The sequence below is a fragment of the Dipodomys merriami genome, unplaced genomic scaffold (genome assembly GCF_024711535.1).
Source record: "Dipodomys merriami isolate MVZ:Mamm:240054 unplaced genomic scaffold, mDipMer1.0.p SCAF_110, whole genome shotgun sequence".
Classification (NCBI taxonomy): Eukaryota; Metazoa; Chordata; class Mammalia; order Rodentia; family Heteromyidae; genus Dipodomys; species Dipodomys merriami.
Genome location: NW_027202383.1, coordinates 103,353 through 123,904, shown reverse-complemented (window position 1 = coordinate 123,904; position 20,552 = coordinate 103,353). Strand labels below are relative to the sequence as shown.

The window sequence follows — 20,552 nt, the reverse complement described above, 5'->3', positions numbered from 1 at the left end:
AGATTTACTAGAACCCAGCCTGGCCCTTCCGCAGGCTTCCAGTTAGTTCCTGGAGCCGGGCGCTCAGGCACAGCAGTGGAGGGCCTGAGTGAGGGAGCGTGGGGCCCAGGCTCCACGCTGCTCTCGCTGCCCGACCTCTGCCGGTCCCGCTGCCCTCCCAGAGGACCCCAGCCGTGGTGTTATCCGTGCCGCCTTCCAGGGCGGCCTCGCTGTAGATGCAGTACTGGGGCTTGAACTCACAACCTTAGGCAAGCGTGCTATCCCTTGTCCATTCACCTTTTGTGTTTGTTTTCCAGGTAGGTAACTTTTTGTGCTTTGGTCTGGGCTGGCCTCCGCTAGCAATCCTTCTATCTCTGCCTCCTGAGTCGCTACGGATTATATGCATGAGCCACCGTTCCTGGCTAGGAGGTAGCTATTTTGATTGCTGTTTGTCCTTGTCTTTCTGTCTGAGGGATGGCCTGGAAAGCTGTGAACTGCTGACACTCAACGCAGCTGGATGTCCTGAGCTTTGAGTTCCTTGGGAGGAATCGGTGGGGCTGTGGATGGACAGGTGCAGGTGAGCCAAGGCCGGCCAGCGGCTGGCTGTGGCCTGGCCTGTTCTAATTTCTGTCTCTCTGGATAATTTATAATTGGGCCACTCTTTCAGCCAGCCTGAGGAGCTAAAGACCTTGAGGAACGTCCCCAGCCCTGACTGTAGACGGCTGCTCTTTGAAGTCGCCACTTTTCTGTGTGGGTCTGCGCTTCCCTCCCGGCGCGCCTCCTCTTCCCGCTTTGATGGCGCCCTGTAACAAGAGGCTCAGAATTATTAATTCCTCTGCACAGCAAGGTGCGGTTTTATTACACAGGAAATATAATTGCTATCTTGAGCAATTATTTTTCTGAAAGCTGAAAGTGTAACCTTTAATTAATATTTCATTGGCAGCCAGGGTGGGTGACTTGAATAGGGCCTAAAAATATTGCCATCCGCACGCCTGGGCAGGGGCCGGGCTGGGGGACTCGGAGGGTGTGCTGCTACCCCACCGATGGCCGCGGTTCTAAAATTACAAGTGCTCCACACAGACTGGAGGTGTGAGGGCTCCCCGAGCCGCGAGACGGGGTGAGCAGCGCCGGTGGCGCACGCCTGTGAGCCCAGCTACTCAGGAGGCTGAGATCTGAGGATGGTGTTTCAAAGCCAGCCTGGGCAGGAAAATCTAGGAGACTCTTACCTTTCAGCTAAAAAGCTGGAAGTGGAGTTGTGGTTCAAGTGACACACACACACACACACACACACACACACACACACACACACACACGTGTGAGTCCTGGTACAGGCATCCTAGCTGCCTGGCTGCAATGGCAGAGTCATCTCACCTGCCCAAGAAACAGAATTTGAGCCATGGAGGTTTTGGTGGGACAGTGAGACACTGGTCAGAGCCAACCTCTCACGTCACATCCTGCAAGCTCTCTGGGGGCGGGACTTCCCATGTCACTTCCTGCAAGCTCTCTGGACTTTCCAGGTCACCGGGTGAAGGGCGCAGTGGAAATGCCCTCTTTGATGTTTCTGGAGTAGGCACTTGAGATTCTAAGTGCTGTACCTAGGTGGCCTGGGAACGCCGGCAGGAGGACAGGTGAGCGTCCAGAGGGGTGTCCAGGCCTGGCAGCCCCGCTGGGAGGCCAGCACACCGACCCCTATAAGCTCTGTGGAATGGTCCCCAGCCATGCCTGGCTGGGTGTCCTGGTCCCCGCCATGGGCCCTCCCCACAGCCATGGGGGAGGAGCACACACATGGAGGCGCTAACTAGTGAACTCCATAAACACCCCCGGGATTACTTTACAAGTCCAGTTTACTTCAGAGCTGGTGGCTCACGCCTGTAATCCTAGCTTCTCGGGAGCCTCACCTCTGAGAACTGAGGCTGAAAGCCAGCCGGAGCAGACATGTCTGTGAGACTCTTATCTCCAAGGAACCAGCAAAAAGCCAGAGGTGGAGAGCTGTGGTTCAACTGGCAGACAGCTAGCCTTGAGGGGAAAAGCTAAAGGGCAGCACCCAGGCCCTGAGTTCAAGCCCCAGTACTGGAAAACAAAAACCAAAACAAGTCTTGCCTGCGGGACTGCAGTGACCGTGCTTCTGTCTTCCTAGTTTTACTGAGTTTTTCTTGAAAAACGAATGAACAAAAAGTTGAGAACCCTTGGCTGATCTGTTTATTGCTCCGCCACTGATCACAAAGGAGATTTTTAAATGCTCAATTATTCTGAACTGTGCTGGTCTTGGCTGGAGCCCTGATGTAGGTCAGGGAGAATGGCCTCTGGTCTGTACTTGGCCACCTCTAGGTGCTCGTAGCCCCAGGGTAGGCCGGACAGGCAGGCTGTGTGGGGAGGCTGGAAACAGGGAGGAAGCCGTGTGGGTTTTCTTTTTCCCCCTGAGAGGGAAGAGTGTCCAGGCCACATTTGAGGAAGGAGGCAGCCAGATGGTGTTGAGCAATTGCACACGCTGCTCTGTCTCGTCTGCCCTCTGGGACCTGCTGCAGGGCTCACGTCCTTCCCGTTTGATGTTCAAGGAGACAAACTGAGGCCTAGGCGGAATTCAGCCGTCAGGGAACATCGGCCAGGAGCCTGGGGGAGACCCATGTGGTCCTCCCTCCCCTCCCCCCGGCAGCTGGCTGGGAGTGGCAGGCCTGTGGGGCACATGTGCACTGTCTGTCCCTCACAGTGGGTGACCGTGGAGAGACCCCCGGCCAGTTCTGTAGCAGCTCAAAAATGGCCCCAGAAGAGCTGGAGGGGTCTCCTCATTTTGAAAGATTTTCCCCATGGTTATTCATTTCTCAAAGATTGCATTCTGCAAGTTTAAGAATGTCTCCCCCAAATCGCCCCTTGGAGGTGGCCACAGTGAGAACTTAGTGTGTTTCAGACTTTGTTTCTCTGCAAATATGAACCTTGAGTGCGATGTGCATAAAACAATCCCCACCTCGGGGTTGGATGTGTACAAGCTGACTATTAGCCCAATTACAGCCATGGCTGTAAAACCCAAGGCTGAGAAGTCTGGGACAGGCCCGAGGAGGTTTCCATGGGACAGAGGGCAGAAGACATTTCAGGGAGGTAGCCCGCCCTCACCAGGGGGGCCAAGGCCGCCGTGGTGCAGGCGTGAGCATCACTCCACACCAGCGGATAGCGGCTGGGACCGCGGTCTGGGACTAATGCCAGCCAGTCCTCTGTCACGCAGCTTTGCGTGGAGGCCGACACCCCGTGGGCAGATGGTTGGACGAGACCCCAGGTTCCTGGTGGCCTGCGGTGACCCAGTTTCCATGGCTGATTGCTTTGGGCCAAGGTGCATGGCAGTTGGGGCATCTCCAGGGAGCTCTGGCGGGCGGAGGCTGCTCACAGGCTGCGGTGCTGGGGGGGGGGTGGGCAGATGGTCCCCGGCTTCGTTCCCCCTCCTGATGTATACCCTGACTACGGCCGAGGCCAGCAAAGGGGGTGGCACGGAGGGGCGGAGGGGCAGGGTGTGGCTGTGGTGACCGTAGACTTGAACCTTCGAATGATCACGTGGAATCACATTTTTCTATCAGCGGAGACCTAGGTTTGGCAAGGTCATCTGTTTGGAATCACACAGCAAGGTCGTGATTGGGCTGGGGAGGGCGAGTCCCATCTTGGGGGAGACCTGGGGTCCGCGGGTCCCAGGAAGTGCTGGCGGAGTCAGAGTCATGGTCAGATCCTTCTCAGGCTTCCTTCCAGCCCACCCCCCCCTCCGTCTGGGTTCACCTTTCCTCTCCTTTCTCTCCCTTCCCTCCACCTCATCCGGCTGCCTTGCTCTCCCCAGTGTCCCCAGAGCAGCTGCGGGCGGCTTGGGGAACCCTCCTGCGTGAGGAGCCTGGTTTGATGAATTCTCTCTGGGTGTCTTGTCCTGGTTGTGTGTGTGGTGTGTATATAATATAGTATGCATATGTACGAGCATATGAATATGATGTGTGCACACACATTTGAGTGTATGTGAGCACGTGTGTCTATAATATAGTAGAAATACATGTGTGTGCATCCCTATATGCTGTGTGTGCACACGTGTGTGTATATGTGCACACATATTTGAGTAAAGGTACCCATGTGTATACAAGAGGCGACAGAAATTACCGCCTCTGGCTGGGGCTGGCCCAGGTTTGGGGGACAGCCCCCCAGCTGTCATGGCCCCTTTCTGGCTGGTATCAGCAGGAGCTCTGCCTTCCACCGCAGGCAGAGCCTGGAACTTGGGGTGAGGAGAGCGAAGAACTGGTAAACCACTGTTTTCTTGCCGGCTGTTTGCCCTTATTAGTTCAGGTAGCAATTACCCATTCTGAATATTTGGCGACTAATTAGTTTTTTCCCGGGGAGATGGCAGGATGAAGAATGCTTTGCTCTGACCTGATCTACTTTCTTAACTCCCTGGGGAGGGCTGGGGAGGGGGGGGATGAAGGGCTCACGGTGTGTGTGTGTGCGTGTGTGTGTGTGTGTGTGTGTGTGTGTGTGTGTGTGTGTGTGTGTGTGTGTGAGTGTGCATGCTCAGAGCCTGGGACATCCTTTAGCGGGATGCGTGTGTTGGGATGGGGGTGGGGGGGGGGTCCTCAGCTACAAATCTCCAGGCAGATAAAAATAGCCTGCTCCATTTTGGTTTTGTTCTTGCTGCTCCGTGGGCGCAGCTCCTGGCATCCTGCCTGGTAATGTTGGGGTGCTTCAGAGCCACTCGGGCCTGGCCCTTTGTGTGGATTGGCACCGCTTGCGGGAGTTTGTCTGTGGAATTCCCTGGTGTCTAGAACCTGGCCTGCAGGGGCTGCAGGGATAAGAGCTGTGCTGGGGAGACCTAGCCAGACCCCACGATGGGGAAAGGAGGGGACACAGTTCAGGGTTCGGGTGGGAGAAGGCTGAGCTTCGCTGTGTATGGAACTGGAGGCGGTTTCTTATGAGCCGTGGAGACCCCTGCTCAACAATTGGCCCTTATTTGCCTTTTTTTTTACCCCCCTCTGGAACTTTCTTGCTGGGAAGAGCTGTCAGTGTGGTTATCTGGTTCACAGAGGCCTCTCCGGCCAGGGCTCTAGCAGTTGAGAGGGCGGTGTTGTGAGTCAGGCTGCTGCACTGGAGCAGGGGGACCCGGAACGCCCCTAGGGCTGGAATCTATTTTGGGGAATGGCAAAGGATAACTCAGTCGTGCTGCTCAGCCTTTCCTGGTGGGGGCGCCATGGAGCTCAGAGTGAGCCGGGGAGGCCCAGGCTCTCCCGCAGGCCTTCCCGTGCCCAGGTTCCCGCAGCCACCCGTGCCAGCAGGGATGCAGCCTCCAGTAAACTGGCACAGGCTTTATGCCCAGCACCGGGTCTGAGCCTCAGAAAGGGGCGTGATCTGATGCCCAGGCTCCCAGCGCCTCCCGTGCAGCCGTCTTGTCTTCTGTGGCCCTTCTGGCTGTGTCTGTGGCAAGGCTGGCCACCAAAGTTCCCAGCCAGCCGGGTCCCCTCTCCTCAGCCGGTTGCTGGCTCTCTGTAACAGCTGGGGTCAGCTCTGCTGAGATGGTGGTGGGTGGTCGTCTGCACACCACTGTGCCACCCCCCCCCCGCCCCTCTGCTTGTAATTCAAGGCCAGGGACCGGGCTTCTGGGGTGCCTGGGGTTTACCAGTGCCAGTGCCCGGTGTTCTGCCCTAGGAGACAGCTGGTGGCTGGTGACACGGCCCAGAGACTCAGAGAGACATGCACACAGATGCAGAGACAGACAGAGACAGAGACAGAGAGAGGAGAGAGGGGAGAGAAAGAGAGGAGAGAGGGGAGAGAGGAGGAGAGAAGGGAGGAGGAGAGGGAGGAGAGAAGAGCGAGCGCCAGAGCCTTGGGCTGAGTCCTGCTCTGCTCTGAGTCCTGTCCTTCCAGTTTCTCATGGCCTTGCACAAGGTCTGGGGCTCTCTGAGCACAACTTGCCTTGCAATACCTGTGTTTTTGGGGTGGGCAAGCAGATGCTCAGGGTCCCGGCCGTGGGAGCCGGGGCTGAATTCAGAGAGGGCTTTGTAGGTGCCACCTTGCAGCTTGCAGCCAGGCCAGGCAGATCTTGGTCTCCTTCGATCCCCTAGGAGCTTGTGGGGAGACAGGGTCTTACACAGGGCAGCATCCCTGCTCCCCCCAGGAGCGCAGGTGATGGCTGGAGGGCTCTGTGAGAACGGGCTGCCCAGCTTGGCTCAGAGTTGACATCAAGGCCGCCCCGGGCTTTTTCCAGGACGCCCACAGGACAGGTTTACACAGTTCCATCAGGCCGGGTCATGAGTGGCTCTGAGGCTTCAGCCAGCTGTCCCGTGATTCCTGCCACTGGGGCTGAGGCTCGTTCCTTCCAGGCCCCCCCTGGAACCATGCCTGGGAGCCTGAGTGAGCCCGGGTGAGCCCGTGTGAGGCCATGTGCACACAGGCCCTGGACAGGAAGCAAAGACACCAGGTGCAGGCTGTCGGTTAGAGTTTCCATTTACAGTACCTGGGGCTTTTCTCTCCAGCCCCCTCCCGCCCTCCCTTCACTACAAACCTGGAGGGAGGAGGGTCTCTGCAGACGGGCCCATCTGGGAAAGGCAAGGCGGGTGCCGGTTGGCTGGCCGCTGACCGCTGGCTACTGGCCGCTGGGGAGAGGCTCGGCTTCTGCTGGCTTGAGATGTTGTTGTTCTTCATGGGGCTCGAACTCAGGGCCTGGGTGCGGTCCCCTGAGCTCTTTTTGCTCAAGGCCAGCACTCTAACACTTGGAGCTACAGCTCTACTTCCTGTTTCCTGGTGGTTCATTGGCGCTAAGAGCCTCACAGACTTTCCTGTCCAAGCTGGCTTTGAACTATGAGGATCAAAGTTCATCGTCTGATCCTCAGATCTCAGCCTCCTGAGTAGCGAGGATTACAGGGATGAGCCATCAGCGCCCTGCCTGGCTTGAGATTTTTGAGAGCAAAGGCAACAGTAGAGACAGGGCTCTTCGTCTTAACCTTGGTCATGACCTTGGTCATGAGGCTTTGGGAAACCGAGGTACTTCCAATGTCTTATCTGAACGTGGGGACAGGGACAGGATTAGGAAGTTTCTGGTACATGACAGCTGAAACATGAGCAGCAGCTACTTAGGCAGGCCCTTGCAGTCTGCCTGCACGCGCCTCTTGTTCAGTCAGCGCGGCACCCTTGCCAACAGAAAGCGTCATGGTTGTTCGTGCCCACGTGGAAATGGACGCACACGGAGAAGCGAAGACGTGTGCCAAGATGTTGGGTTCCAGAGCTCGTGTTGCTCCTTCTCCTCTCCCTCGCCAGCTACCACTGCCCAGAGCCTGCCTGAGGTCTCACCCAGCCGTCTGGGACCTCAGCATCCTTGGACCTGCTTGGGGGATCTGGGCAGCCAGCTAGATCCACGTGGTGTTCATGCGTGCGAGGAAGAGCCTCAATCACCCAGTCAGCCGGCTCTGCCCCCTGCTGCCCGTCTGTGGATGCTGGAGTGGCTGTGGGCACAGGCGCCAGGTGGGTCTGGCTGTCCTGATTGGATCCTAGCAGGGCTGCAGTCCAAGGGGTCCTGTATCTGGCTTGTTCTCAACTCACCCAAGTGCCTGAGCCATGATAGATGTTTCTCGGGAAATGTTGGTTGAATGCATAGGCAGAGACCATGGAAGGCTCCCTGGAGGAGGTGGTCTTTGTGACCAGAGGCCCCCTGCTCCCAGCAGGAGTCCTGCTTTGGTTAGGAGGCAGTGGGGGGGGGGGCAGTGGGAGTTGGGCTCAGACACTGGAAAAGCGTAGCCAGGCAGGCAGCCGCCACGCGGCGCCGTGGCAGTCTTGCTGTTGTCCACCGGCCTTGTTTGGACGCAGGCTGTGTGTTTGGGTGAGTGAGGTCCTGGAGGGAAGAATTGAGATGGTGTTTGCTCATCAAACATTTACTTAGTCCTGTCCCAGGCCCCACCGCAGCCCTGTGAAGGCCATGGTGAGGCTGTGAAAGGTTTTAGGGGCTCCCAGTGGGCCCGGGACTGGGGTGGAGCAGGGAGGGGAAGTGTGAGGTGAAGGCCGGTGCGCAGAGGTGACAGCCGAGGGGCTGGGTGGCTGGGGCCGCTTGCTGCACCCGAGCCTTCTAGACAGGGACCAGGGCCAGGGCTGGGCCTGGGCGGGACCCGGCGGGGGACCGGGCAGAGGGACCGGGCAGAGGGACTGGCCTCCTCATTGGGTCTGTGCTCTCTGGGAAAGTCTTGGCTTCTACGCAGAGACGGATGCAGCCGGCCTCCTAAGAGATGTGTTCAGTGGACCCCAGTGCCCTCCAGTCAGGTGACAACCGGACGGCTGCCAGTTCATGCCAGGTCACTGCATATTTCCTTGTGTCCTCCCTGTGGGAGAAAGGACTTCAAATGATTCAGGAGGGTAAAAAAAAGTATAGACAAATTAGCATATACTCAAAGTGCAGTGAAAGCCAGGTGCCAGTGGCTCACGCCTGTAATCCCAGCAACTCCAGAGACTGCTGGCGGAAGATCCCAGTTCACTGCCAGCCCAGGCAGGGATGTCTGCCAGGTGCTGATCTGCAATTAACCACCAAAAAGCTGGAAGTGGAGCTCTGGTTCAAGTGGTAGAGTGCTAGCCTTGAGTGGAAAAGCGAAGGGATCGCACGGAGGCCCCATGCTGGGAGAAAACAGGGAACATGAGAAGAATAGTACACGAAGGAAATTTCACAAAGGCAGGAACAGCTCAGCTTTCCAGGCCCTCTCTTCACTGCCAGTGGTTCTGATTTCCAAAGGGGCTTCTGGCTGCTCGGTGGGCTGGGGGGGGGGGGGCTGGGCTGGGAGCCATCTTGTCCCTCCTCTGCAGAAAGCCTGGAATGTCTGTAGAAGTGGCGGCTGCCCAAACCATGCTTGATTGGTGTAATGACATGCCCTTGTGAGCAGGCCCTGTGTGGTCTCATCCTGGGTCACGGGCAGGGTGCACCTGGCCGGCTTCCTGAAGACTGCCAGGGTCTAATGCACCTGCGGCTCACACCAAGCCAAGTCCCCGGCCGGCCACAAAGCCGCGGGGAACTCTGTACCTGGCCTGAGGTCCTCATGCCCAGGACATCAGGGCCCAACTCAGTTCTAAGGTGAGCAACCCGGACTTGAGGAGGGGACGGTGTCTCCCATGAGCCACAGGGGACTGAAAGGGCGTGGGGGGAGGGAGGAAGCAACCACAGGTATGTTTGGGCTCCTCGGTGGGTGGGTTGGTGGCTCTGGGTGTAGATTGTCCACACGGCAGGGCGGTCCTGCATGCAGGCTGCCCTTCCCCATGCTGGGGTCCATCCCGCAGGCAGTGTGCATGCTCCGTGGAACGGATCAGTTTAGAAGTGAATGGAGCTCCCCGTGTTGTGAGAGGAAAACAAATCAGCTGTGGCCACAGAAGCCTGCGTCCCTGCGGGGTGGAGGGCGGCTCCTGTGTGGCCCGGACACAGGCTTCTGGGGGTGGGGCCCTGCAGGAAGCTGCACCTGAGATCTGTGGTCACTGCGGCCACGTCTGGGGACTGTCACAGCTGGTGCTCTCCCCACTGCCTTTCTTTGCTTGGTGACTTTCAATTTTCTTTGGAGCCATTTAAATGCAGTCTCTCTCTCTCTCTCTCTCTCTCTCTCTCTCTCTCTCTCTCTCTCTCTCTCTCTCTCTCTCTCTCTCTCTCTCTCTCTCTCTGTTGGTATTGGGCCTTGAACTCAGAGCCTGAGCACTCTTCCCTAGCTTTTTCATTCAAGACATAGATCTACTTCTGGCCTTTTGGTAGTTAATTGGAGATAAGAGTCTCATGAACTTTTCTGGCTTTGAACCAAGACCCTTAGACCTCAGCCTCCTGAGTAGCTAGGATGACTGGCTAGGTAATAATTATTAAACAAAGCCAAAGGGGAGTCTGTGAGCCGCTGTGTGCCGGCGGCTGCCTCGTTAGTGCCGTGAAGTCTGGGTGCCCAGTCCCCTAAATAACTCCTTCAGGATGCGCCGGGGCGGAGTGGGGTTTTCTGTTTGGTGCGCGGCTGGCCAGCGTGGTTCTCTCAGGGGCGACCTTCTTCAGAGCCCATCCCTCCTCTGCCCCCTCTCCTCATGGCCTCCTGCGAGTTTGGGGTTTGGCTGCTGTTGCCAGCGTGGTCACACGGGATCGAGCGGTGACTCCCCCATTCACAGGGACACAGCTAGAGCTGGCAGCTCACGGTCCTGTCCTCATTCACGGGGAGCTCGCAGAGCTGCGCCCTCAGCCTCATGACACTGAACAGACAGGTGGCAGGGTGGCGGTGACGGAGGGAGGTGGGCCCAGGTGACCCTTGGCGAGGACCGGGCAGTGGGGAGCAGGCGGGGTCAGTGGGGAGCAGGCGGGGTCAGTGGGGAGCAGGCGGGGTCAGTGGGGAGCAGGCGGGGTCAGTGGGGAGCAGGCGGGGTCAGTGGGGAGCAGGCGGGGTCAGTGGGGAGCAGGCGGGGTCAGTGGGGAGCAGGCGGGGTCAGTGGGGAGAGGGGTTGGGCTGGCAGGCAATGCTGCCCAGCAGCTCTGAGGCAGCCTGGCTGGCCTGCGGCTGCAGAGGCTCATGGGTAAGAGATACCGTCGAAGGCACAGCCCTGGGTTGGGGCGGTGGCTAGACCACCGGACCTATGATGCGTTCCCAAAGACTGCCTGGTGGGGGTTTGGGCCCCGACAAGCAATCCCTCCCTCCCTCCCTTCTGTGTCTTTTTACCTTCCTCTTCCTCCTGTCTCAAATGTTTGGCTCATTGAGACTGAGGGGCAGCGTTAAACATGGATCCTGGAGAAGTTCTTATTCAGGGTCTTCAGGTGGATACCTGGTAGATGTACTTACTTTCTATTTATTCTTATTATTTTGGTGGTGCTGGGGTTCGAACTCAAGGCCTTGCGCGTGCTAGGCAAGTGCTTTCCCACTGAGCTACATCTCCAGCCCTTGGTCTTATGAGATAACATCTTGACATGAAACGCAGGCTGGTCTTGAACTCACTGGTTAGCCCAGGCTGGCCTCAAACTAGCAATCCTCATGTTTCCTCTTCCAAATGCTGGGATTACAGGTGGGCACCACCATACTCTGTATGCTGTAGGTGCACTTTTCATAGTGCAGTTTCTGCTCAGATTCAGTGTTGTAGTAAATCGTGGCTTATGCCATGTTCGTCATCTGCCACAAAGTGTGGTTCCTTTCCCCCTGTGTCAACCAGTATTCTCTAGAGGATAGAGCAATAGGAACAGTGTGTGTGTGTGTGTGTGTGTGTGTGTGTGTGTGTGTGTGTGTGTGTGTGTGTGTGTGTGTGTGTGTGTGTGTGTGTGTGTGTGTGTGTGTGTGGTGTGCATGTGTTCATCATGGAGGGATATCCTGGCACATTCGAATCTGTAGGATGGGCCTATGGGATGGAGAGAGACCAGAGCTGAAACTCAAGCCCAGAGTCCTGGATCCAAAGGCATGGTGGATCTAGAGGTGGTCTGTTCTATCTAAGTCTTCAGTGTCTTTATAAGGCCTACTTTGTTTTCATGGTAATCTGTTCACTCTGACTCTACTGGTTCAAATATAAATCTTATCCAGAAATAATACAGAAAATGTTGGATCACGTATCTGGAGATTATGGCCCCACATAGAATTAACCATCACACACTGAAAACAATATATTTCAGTTATCCATAAGAGTCTTTGGTTCTAGAAGGTTATGATAGGCAAAGTGGGGTTCTAAAGCCTGTGTGTTTACAGAAATGCATATAGCCTCAAGCCTGAGTTTTTCCTTTCTGTCAGCTGGCATGTAGTCTCTATTTTGTGTCCATTTAGACAAAATTAAGATATAATTTTATAAGCATAAATCCTATTTCAGTCCTCCCTCTTGCAAGATTTTATTCTTTTACAATTAAACTCTTAGCCAGGCGCTGGTAGCTCATGCTTGTAATCCTAGCTATGCAAGAGGCTGAGATCTGAGGCTCACAGTTCAAAAGGCAGCCCAGGCAGGAAAGTCCGTAAGACGTATCTTCATATAACCACCAGAAAACTAGAAGTGGAACTATTGCTCAAAGTGGTAGAGCAACAGCCTTGAGCAAACAGATTCAGGGACAGGGCTCAGGCCCTAAGTTCCAGTCCTACAACTGCCCCCCCCCCCAAAAAAAAAAGCTTTTCCTCTGCCTTTCCTCCCATCCTCACCTTCCTTCCTATCCATCATGTTTATTGGGAATTTAGCACTAGGCCAGGCATGGTGGAATCAGGAATGGAGAAGAGATTTCTACCGGCAAGGAGCGTAGGGTCTGGGAGGGTCACAGTGCTGAAGTCTGAAGGTTGAGCCACTGACGTCCTTCTGTCTCCAGGCTTCCCTTGGCAACAGGCGGCACTAACGTGTGGCCTGCAGCACTGGGCTGGCGGTAGGAACCCCACATCTTTTCTTCTGTGCAGAGGCATCTTGTCCTTCTGCAGGTGGGACGGAGGGCCAGTATCACTGGCATCCAGCTCAGACCTTCAACAAGGTCTGCGGGTGGTCCTGCTCCCCTCAGGCTCAGCCCTGCAAGGACAAAAACTTCCCTGTGGGATTCGAGAGGAAATGATGGCAGTGGCCACTGTGCTTCCTGCTCGAGATGATCTGAGCAAGCGTGAAGGTTGGACGTCTTTCCTGAGCCAGCCAAGCCCTCTCCTCTGGGCCGCTATAGGCAACTTCTGGGATTTGCTTGCCCCAGTGGGGCCAGCAGCCGCTGCCCGTGCCACCCCGAGGGGTGGGGCAGCCAGCCAGAGCACTCCAGCAGGAGCGGTTATTTTTGAGAACAGTTGGCTCAGCCCCCGACTCATACCTAGAGACCTCGGTGAGGCAGGGGCCACTTTTGACTGTGGCATGGTCTTCTAGATTGTTCTGCAGGATACTGAGGCCTAGGTTTCTGAGAGAAGTGCAGAAGTTTATGTGATGTGTTAGTAAGTAGATTTCTCCTCAGAGGTGCTTTCTGTCTCTGAGGTATGGCGGCTGTGAGGTTGTCATGGTGACAGGTCGGCTCTCAGAGCAACCAGTGCTCTCGGTAAGATGGCTCACCTGCAATTTATGGCCACGAAGGAAAGTGTCCTCCGGGAATTTTTAGTGACGGCTCTTCCTCCTTTGGGGCTTGTGCCTCTGAAACTGATTTTATTTTGTGCATTGGGTGGTTGGGCGAGATGGGGAAGCTATTCTGTGCATTCAGAGCCCTCTTTATACACAGCTCGGGACATCTGCAGCCCCATGGTCGCTGCTACGCTGTTTACCATGGCCAAGTTATGCTCTTTCATTGAGAATATCTTCTAAGCACACAAGTGCCCAGATGCCCTTCAATGGCTGAAAATCGTGACACACACACATGCATATGTGTGTGAATTTTACTCATCTATCAGGAAAAATGATATGTCATTTGCAAGGAAATGGATGGATATGGAAATATTATGCTAAGTGAAGTAAGTCAAGCTCCGAGAGACAAAGGACACTCTTTCTCGCAAGTGTGGGAGTTAAATCTAAATGATAAATATATATGTGAACATAGGAGAGTCACGTGCATACGTACACACATTGTCTAAAGTAAGGTATATGCAGGGGAGGAGTCCTGTCCTTTGAACAGCTAACTTACCAACAAAACAAATACTAGGAAGCTGGAACATGTATTATTGGGAGGGGGGCTGAGGGGAGAGGCAGACAAGCAGAGAACGGAAGGGTAGGAGAATGCAATCATAATATTCAATGTACATATGTGTGTGTACTGAGGAGCTAGTGGGGCTGGAGAGGTGGGGAGGAGGAGGCAAGGGGCAATGTTGATCAAGATGCACTGAACTCATAAACTGACAGGTTGTATTGAAACCCCTTTGTACAACTGCTTAAAAAGAACTAAAACAAAGAACTGAAGATGTAGAAACCCAGGCTAGGAGACGAATCTGTGGCTAGCCAGGACTTTATTTCCTAGGGTGAATCTTCATGACATGTCTGCAGGGTACGGTACACTGGAGGTCATGTGTAGCAAGCAGAATGGTCAGGACTACAAGGAGCAGGAAGCGAGGAGGGTGTGTCCCGAATGTTCTGAAAGGGCTGCACATGTCCACGTGAGCTCCTGGAAGTACTGTGAAAACACAGAGGAGACTCTAGTATGAAATTAATGTGGCTGCTGGCACAGTGGTTCACACCTGCAGTCTTAGCTATTCAGGAAGCTGAGATCTGTGGATTGTGGTTCAAAGCCAGCTTGGGGAGGAAAATCTGTGAGAATCTTATCTCTAGTTAGCTACCCAAGAGCCAGAAATGGTGCTGTGGCTCAAAGTGATAGAGCACAATACACACACACACACACACACACACACACACACACACACACACACACACACACACACACACACACACACACACACACACACACACACACACACACACACACACACACACACACACACACACACACACACACACACACACACACACACACACACACACACACACACACACACACACACACACACACCAAACAGCCAAACTCTGCGATAGAGTGTCTGGAACTTGGTAGGACCAGAGGCATCCAGTGCTGTGGTCTCCAGTCCTGCAGGGGTCACTTAGATGTGTGGGGATCTGGGGGGCAGATTTCTCACCCTCCTCACATTGGCACTCGCTTCCCCAGGTGACAAGAAGGCCCAGAAAGTGGGAAGAGGGTGCACCTGCAGCAGCCTCCGCTCTCTCCCCAGAGAGAGTGCACCTGTGGGGCTGCCAGGCCTCCCAGCCCTACCTGACCGCACAAAAGCTCTGCACTAGAGCTTTGACTCAGTGCGGTGAGAACTGGGGTCTGAGAGGCAAACCCAAGACATTTCTTTTGTTCCAGAAAATGGATACACATTCATAGCACTCAACTTGGAAAATGAGGGGGGGGGATCAAGCGTGCTAGCAATGCACATCTTTCTTCTAGTATTAACGTCTTCATTTTATACCTATACATACATTTCTACCCTTGATTTCTTTCCTTTGGCCAAAATTGGGCGAACTCTCTGTGTGACTCTGAGGCCATTTCTTTTTCACTGAGTAATGTCTCCTGAGCACATTTCCTTGGTCACTACCCCTGTGATGTGGCAGCATTTCTGGCTGCCTGTAATTTCAGCCACACGCACTCTCCCTGCGGTGCTCATTTAAGGCTCCCACACTGTGCGTGGCTGATTTCCAGGGGTGACTTCACCCTTGAAGGCGGCAGTTGAGAGGACTTGTGTTAACATGGGTGAGATTTTTATCCTGAAGAAGGTACCTGGGTGTCCCTGCCAGCCCCGGCCTGCCTGGCTGTGCATCAGGCTGGATGGGAGTCCTGATGGTTTTAGACGGGGCCCCTCCAAGCTTTGGGCTGTCCTGTGGACTTCCTTTTCCTGCATTAGTCCTGTTGTCACCCGCCTATCTGAGCTATGTCTGCTGAATTCCTGCTGCACCACCAAGAACACCGCCTCTCTGAGCGAGGCCCCAGGGCAGCGCCACTCTTGATCATCTGGCCCCAGATTCCAGCTGGCAGACAGGGAGATGCACCCGGGTGGTAGAGGGCCTCTGGAAGTCCCATTGAAGCCCCTCCCCTGGATGTATCTTCTGTCCCCTTCAGAATCCCGGTGGCACTAAGAGGGAAGGAGAGGCTGTTCACCTTGTGATCTGATTCATTTGTTTATTTGAGGTGATATCCTCGGCAATTGTTTCCCACTTATCTTTTTCTTGGCTATTTTTTTCTTTGTAGATACCATGAAGTTTGCATGAAACTTAACTTCAGTTATGTGTTACTCCTCCCCATATTTTCTTATTGATGTCAGAGTTTACTTCCTTTTTGTTCCTTCTTTCTTCATAGATATATGTCTATATATCTACACATATATGTGTGTGTTCTGCTAGTCCTGGGACTTGAACTCAGAGCCTGGGTACTGTCCTTGAGCTTATTTTGCTCAAGGCCAGTGCCCTACCACTTTGAGCCACAGCTCCATTTCTGGCATTTTGGTAGTGAATCGGAGATCAGAGTTTCACAGATTTTCCTGCCTGAGCTGGCTTTGAATCACCATCCTCAGAGCTCAGCCTCCTGAGTCACTAGGATTACAAGTGTGAGCCACTGGCACCTGGCTTCTCTCATTTTGAGAAGTAAAAGTCTGTCATTTTAAGAGTCTGGGATGGCACACTATTTTAAAGCCACCTGCCGTGTGAGCAGCAGAACCTATTTCTGAAAGGTGTGTGTAAAGAAACTCACCCAGTAGCTAACTCGGAAGCTCCATGGTGACTAGCATGGGTACCACCTAAAGCCACGGGGAAACAGGATGCTCTCCAGAGGGACTTGTGCTCCAGGCTGACACGGATGGCAGGTGGTGCTGAGCAGGCCGACAGAGCCCCGCAGCGGGTCTGCTCAAGCTGCGCCCTTGTACTTGGGTGTTTGATTTCTCGCCGCTGCCCCTCCAGGTGTGGAGAGGAGTACTCCGTTGCACACCATGGCTGCGTTATTGTTCTCTGCACCCACCGTGCAGAGTTGACAGCTGCAGATCACCGGCGCAAGGCTGTGTGTGTGTTGCTGTGAGGGGTGAGGGAGGAGAGGCTGGGGAGAAGGAGTTTCAGGGCCTGCAGAAGGCTGCGTGGCCAGGCGCGGACCGCATAGAAGCAGGTGTCCAGAGGGAAGGATGATGGGAATCTTTCCATGGGAGGGGGGGCCTGGAAGGCTAAGTTCTGGATGACCCAGACCAGTACCTAGCTCATGAGGACAGGCGTGCACAGGAGGGTGCTCAGATCGCTTCTCCCGGGCTGTCTGCTGGCACAGGAGGTCTGGGATTTAAATGACCTTGGAGAGAACAGCTGTCCCTCACCACGTCCAGCAGTGGAGCGCCGGAGGAGTCTAGGGGAGTTTACAGAATATGCAGGGCCCGAGCGTGACCTTGAAGGTCACCAGATCCAGGCGAGGGCAGGAGAAGGGAAAAGCAGGACAGGTGGAACACAGGGAGGCAGAGGGCATGTGGAGTGAAGGGACAGTGTGGGCCACAGGAAGACAGTCTGGAGTACCGGACACCAGTCTGGGTGCTGGGCTTGGGGGACGGGCACCAGGGACGGGGTCTGAGCAGTGACTTGAATGTCTGGACCCAGGCTCCCAGAAGGAGCCTGTGAGGCCTCGGCCGGGACCTCAGGGTGGAAACCCCTGGGCAGGTCTTCATTATGAGTGACAAGAGGGAAAGGAAAGATGGATCTGCTGGGGAGTGGGGGATGGACCCAGTGCTCTGGAGAGGGGGTGGAGGGGCGGGGGACGGGGCCAGGCTGCCAGCCTGAAGCCAGCGCAGGTCACCTACGCGGGGTCCTCTCAGGCCTGTGCATCGTCCTCAGCACTCAGTCTGTGGGAACTGGCACAGGCTGGAAGGCAAGTTCAGCCTTCTTCAAGGTCACTGTGACCAAGGTTACTTCTTACTGTGTTCTTAAGAACACAGTGGGATCCTTGGGCCTCTAGAGACTCCAGGTAAAGAAGCTGGGTGTCTGCCTAGCATCTGTGGGCTTCTGTCTCTTCCTGAGGCTGGAGTGGTCAGCGGCCCCTGAACAGTGGCCCCTTGTCTTCCTGTCCTGCCCTCCCCTGGCTGTGGTGGGCCTGTGGAGGACCACGGGAAACAATGAGACGTGGCTTCTGTGACAGACCACACGATGGCTGACCTCTGCCCCCCCCCCCCCCAGTGGCTTTTGCTGGAGGAAGGCTGCGTCCATGTGGGCTTCCCAAGGAGAGGGCCACGTGGCCGAGAACTCGGTCTCCACCAGCAGCAGCGGATATGGAAAAAGGCACAGCAGTGTGCCAGGCAGAGAGAGCTGAAAACCGGAGGAAGTGTGGTTTTTGTGTTGTTGTTGTTGTTTGGTGCCGATCCTGGGGTTTGAACTCAGGGCCTGGGCACTGTTCCTGGCCTTATTTTGCTCAACGCTAGTACTTTACCCCTTGAGCGACAGCTCTGCTTCTGGCTTTTTGGTGGTTCACTGGGGATAAGAGTCTCAAGGACTTTCCTGCTTAGGCTGGCTTCACACTTCAATCCTCAGATCTCAGCCTCCTGAGTAGCTAGGACGACAGGCAGGAGCCGCCGGCACCTGGCAAGAGCAAAGGTTTTGAGGCTGGAATTCGGGAGCCCTGAGCCAGATGTGTGGTGCCGGCTGGGCTTGCTTCTCACCGGGCGTGGCTCACGGGCAGGCTGGCAGCAAGTGGACAGAGCGGAGATGCTGACCACGAGAGAGGCGCCAGCCGCTGCTCCTCCCCTGGTCATGCCCTGTGCCCTAAGATTCCGGAGGAAAGTGAGGCCACAGTGCTGCTGGCTTTGGGTCTTATCTGACTGAGTTATGGACAGATGCCCCATCTTGAGAGTTCAAGATGGCTTCCGGAGTCCAACTACAAGGTCCCTGTAGCCCTTCTCATGGTGGTGGGGCAGCTTGTTCAGCACATCCATCCATCCAGCATAATTTCCTGAGCATCTACTACATGCCAGAACTCTACAGGATACTGAGGATTGAGTAAACCTGAATGGAGGTCCTGTGTCCGTAGCTCCCAGCATCCAAGGCAGCAGGCATCTTCGGAGGTGTCCAGACTCCCGGGGAGAGCACGTGGCAGGGACTGAGGGCCTCACGTGCATGCCACATCTGTGGAGGTGTCCAGACTCCCGGGGAGAGCACGTGGCAGGGACTGAGGGCCTCATGTGCATGCCACAATGTCTGGGAGTGTCTGGCATTTGAGGCGGGGAGGGGGACCTTGCCGTTCAAGGAGGGCGGCTCACGGCAGGGTTGCATGACTCAAATGGGTTACATGTCAGAGGTTACAGACTCCAGGGCTACGTGTCAGTCAACTGCGACGTTCAGAATCACAGGTCTGGTGAGAGGGCTAGAGGCTGATTAATTGGCCACACAAATAAGTGACTTGTTATAAATGACATCACCTGCTGTGAAGGCAGGTCCCAGCAGCTTGGGGCAACCACACAAGACCTGCCATGGGTCAGGGGAGGGGAGAGGATGAATGGAACTTTCGGGATGGCGATGGCGTATGTGAGGGCTGAACATGAAATGGGAGTAGAGGAGTGCCCTAAGAGGCGTGGGGCATCTGAGAACTGGAAGGGTCTTCTGGAGGGATGGGGAGGGCAGACAGGTGCAGGTGGAGGTGCAGAGAAGGGGTGTAGGCCGTACTCGGGGCCTCTGAGATGGGGCTTCGCTTGGAGGAGGGGCACAGGACCAGAGGCATGGATTGGCCGGGCACGGGTGGGAGACGTGGGATGGGGCAGGTTCTGGGGAGGCGGGAGGAAGGACACAATAGTAATGGGAGGATGGGGCCACTCTGGAACTTACAGGCGTGGAGACAGGACACCGTGGGAGGCCCCATGGGCTCAGGTTAGGAGAAGGTGAGCTGGAGGTGCTGGGCAGACAGTAGGCGCCTGGGGCTAGAGGCACAGGGCGGGAAAGTTTGGTGGCCATGGCCCTGGAGGCCGTGGCCTCACTGACCCAGGGAGTCTGGCAAGAGAAGCTACGGTACAGTTGCTAGCTGGATAAAGGGTGATAGTCCCCTAACAGACACATAGAGGAGAGAGAGGCGGAAGGAGAGGCAGGGGACCCAGCTGTCACAGACCTGGGGACTCAGACCTGGAAGTGAAAGTTGGAGCCGAGCCCGAGGCTGCTGGGGTGCCAGGCGCGGTGTGGACTGGCCTGGGGATGGAATCTCTCTGGGTCCTTGGTGGCTTGGTGGCTTGGTAGGAGCCAGCTTGACGGATGGGTGGAGAGGGAATGGGGCCCGTCAGCTGCCCTGTGACGAGGTGTGTGAGAGGAGGGAGATGAAGAGGAGGAAGATGAAGTAGTTGGAGGATTCTTAGGGAAATCACGTCTGGGAGGGAGCGTTTCCAACACTCCGCTAGCTGTGTTCACATTCTTATACACAACAAAGGCATTCATTGCTGCCATGAAATGATTACTGTGTCAGTTAACTTACTTAGTTTTTGGTTGTGGCGACAGAACCCCTGATATAAACCACCAGAAATGAGGAATGATTTCTTTTGGCTCCTAGCCATCGAGATTTCAGTCTATCCTGGTAGGGAGGGCATGCCAGACTGGAGCAGGCCAGGGCGCAGAGAGAGAGGGCATGCTGGCGTCTCCTCATTCTCTTTTATTCTATCTTGGCCCCCAGCCTAGGCGGTGCTCCTCCCAAGGTGATCTAACCACCTTAGTGGAGCCTCGCTGGCTCCTAGAGGGGCTTTACTGATCTCCTGGGCACCTCTAGTCCAATCAAGTTGGCAACTACACTTAGCCATCCTCCAGAACAGACATTCAACCCCACAGAGCTGTGTTCAGCAACTGGGGCACATGGCGTTGCAGTAGGAGCTTGCTCTGGTGGCCTTCTCAGCTGCTGCCCGCTTGGCGGTCCTCTCGGGCTGGCTCTGCTCCTGCCTATAGCTTTCTTCAGCAGCGGTTGTGTGTTTGCCAACACCCTTGGGTCTCGGCTGCAATCTCAGGTTCAGCCTTGCAGCTTCTTGCGGTGCCCTCTCAGAGGCTGCCTGCGGGGACCCCGATCCTGCCAGACGCTGAATGGCCTCCCAGGCCTTCCTTTGAAATCTGGGTGGAAGCCTCTTGGACCCTGCAATTCATCATTCTGCATGCCTGCAAAACCAACATAATGCGGTGGAAACCAGGGTCTGCTCCTGCTCGAG

The 20,552-nt window shown here is 55.5% G+C and overlaps 1 long non-coding RNA gene across 4 annotated transcripts in view; it reads left to right on the top strand.

The window, feature by feature from the left end:
* The first annotated feature begins 302 nt into the window (after positions 1-302).
* Positions 303-20,552, top strand: part of LOC138822442 (uncharacterized) — a 77,289-nt gene continuing 57,039 nt past the window's right edge. For 2 of the 4 annotated variants that reach the window (XR_011370459.1, XR_011370456.1), the window contains exon 1: positions 8,951-9,034. This is a non-coding gene — a long non-coding RNA (uncharacterized lncRNA). Of the gene's footprint in view, positions 409-1,514; positions 1,608-8,950; positions 9,035-20,552 lie in introns of those variants that run through there. The other 2 variants (XR_011370458.1, XR_011370457.1) reach the window with 2 other exon arrangements.